The sequence below is a fragment of the Podarcis cretensis genome, assembly GCF_951804945.1.
Source record: "Podarcis cretensis genome assembly, chromosome: 12".
NCBI classification, from domain to species: domain Eukaryota; kingdom Metazoa; phylum Chordata; class Lepidosauria; order Squamata; family Lacertidae; genus Podarcis; species Podarcis cretensis.
Genome location: NC_137181.1, coordinates 57,471,561 through 57,473,617, shown reverse-complemented (window position 1 = coordinate 57,473,617; position 2,057 = coordinate 57,471,561). Strand labels below are relative to the sequence as shown.

Here is a 2,057-nt window from a genome sequence, read left to right as displayed (position 1 = left end):
GTCACCAAAGAACATTCAGGTAGAAGCCAACGGTCAGGAATGAATTGGGGAGGACCTGCACTCAGCCTGGGCTCAGTTGGCTGGTGGACATGCAGCACCTCGGATGGACCTGGTCCCTGAGAGGTGACTATGAAGGCTCTCGCCAAACCAAGGAGCCGCGGGAGAGGTGCTGGGCTGGCCCAAGACCTTTTGGCACCTGAGGCAAACCACAAAATGCCCCCCACCCCCAGGGAAGATGGGCAGAGTGAAGATCTACTTTAGGAACAAGGGAGGGAATCAAATCAACTTTACCCAATGGTTGAACTGGGAATCAAAGGCTGTCATGGGCTGAATCGGGCCTGCTCCAAATCATGCGGGGTGAGTGAAGACCCCAGGAGATCCCAGACGGCCCCCTCCCATCATTTCCTCCCTGAGGGGTTGGAAGGAGATCAGCAGTGGCCCCTATTCACCGAGAGACCGCTGTGGAGACAGCATGGAGGGGGCTGCCGAGGACGCAACCAGGGCCAGATTTAGGTTTGATGCGCTACTGAAGGCAATGGGGCCCTTTATATGTCCAGCTGTCCTTTGTCAACAAATTGTCACTGTTATTTTTGTGTTGAATATATGCTATATGGTAATTTATGGACCTAATAGGTATCTAAAGCCATTTGCACATAACAAAATATGTATTTTATCCAAGTAATTGTTGAACTGAAATACAATTAAGAAGAAGTATATTAATAGTGAATTGGGGGGGGGGGGCAAGAGAGTGGAGTCCTAAGCTATAGCTTGTTTAGCTTATATGTAAATCTGGCAATGGATGCAACTGATCCAGCAGCTGTGGTTGGGGCCACAGAAACAGCAGTGGTTGATGTGTTGCTGGATCCCTCCCCAGTGGATCCTGGCAGTGGATCCCCCCCATTGAATCCTCCCATTGCCTCATGGGTGGGCCAGCCCTGCTGCTCAGGGAAAGATTCTTGATGGCTTTAATTTGGCCACTTAAGGAAGGAGAGAGAAAGCAGCTCTAATGAACTGCACTTTTGAAGAAATATTCAGTAAACAGGTCACCCAGAGGAGCCATTTGAAGGGCTTGAGATCAATGGACTCCACTTACTTTCTCTTTAAAGGCTAGGATGAAGTAAGAAAAAACACCCCCACTGTCTCTTCACATATCTTGCTTCACGGGGTGTGGGTGTGTTCTTGGCCAATCTCAGGGTTATTTCCCCATTACTTCCTTCCAAGGCAATCTAAATTGCTTACCGCACATTTCAAAAGTTTGCCACTCCCAGTCCATCTTTATTTCTCCTTTTTTTGGGGGGGCCTTTTTATGGAGTGAACTTTGTTATGGGGAAGTTATGCCTATAAAAATGCACCCAGCATAACAGAAACGGGGGAAATGTTGTTGCCTTGGTGACTATACGGTGACCTTAAGAAAGAACACAACTGCTGTTTGAATAATAGCCTGGAGAGTAATCTAAATCAAATGATTTGCTGGGCTAAACTTAATGACTTTTCTGTTAGGAGAAACTACACAAATGCGTGATTCAAGGATATGAAAGAGTGGCTTTTCTTCTGAACTATCACATTTAGCTATATTCCCTTGGCATTATGGAATTAGTGGAGACAATTTCTGCATCACAGAGAAGATAGTTCGGGCCTTTTCCTCCAGCAATAAATCTGTCTACAGAATAATGGTTTAACTTTTCATGGGAAGACCTTTAAAAGCCTCATCCTAAGGTAATGTTATGAGTTTGTGGGGGAGGAAGTAGGCAGCATGAGACACCTTCTAACCCCTGGATCCAGCAAGTGAAAAAATAAAAGCTAGGATAGGCTCCTGTTTTGAGATGATCGCCTGGGTGATGGGCCATTAAATGAAACAAAGGAAAGGGGCTCTGTGAGAGATGTCAGATGGGTGAGGTCCCTCCCTCAACTCATAGATAGTTAGATAGGCCTTTTTCTCTGTTTTGGCTTCTTGACCACTCTTCTTGCGGTTGTTTTGTTAGCTTTCTGCCTTGCCTCTTCCTTGCCCTCACTTACGTGGGGGCATCCTGTAAGTGCATGCAGGATAGCAGTCTGCA

At 46.5% G+C, this 2,057-nt stretch overlaps 1 protein-coding gene across 1 annotated transcript in view; it reads left to right on the top strand.

The window, feature by feature from the left end:
• Positions 1–53: 53 nt before the first annotated feature.
• Positions 54–2,057, top strand: part of LOC307199727 (uncharacterized protein) — a gene marked incomplete at its 3' end in the record, with an annotated part of 46,086 nt that continues 44,082 nt past the window's right edge. Inside the window, exon 1 of the mRNA XM_079947704.1 lies at positions 54–357. The remainder of the gene's footprint in view (positions 358–2,057) is intronic.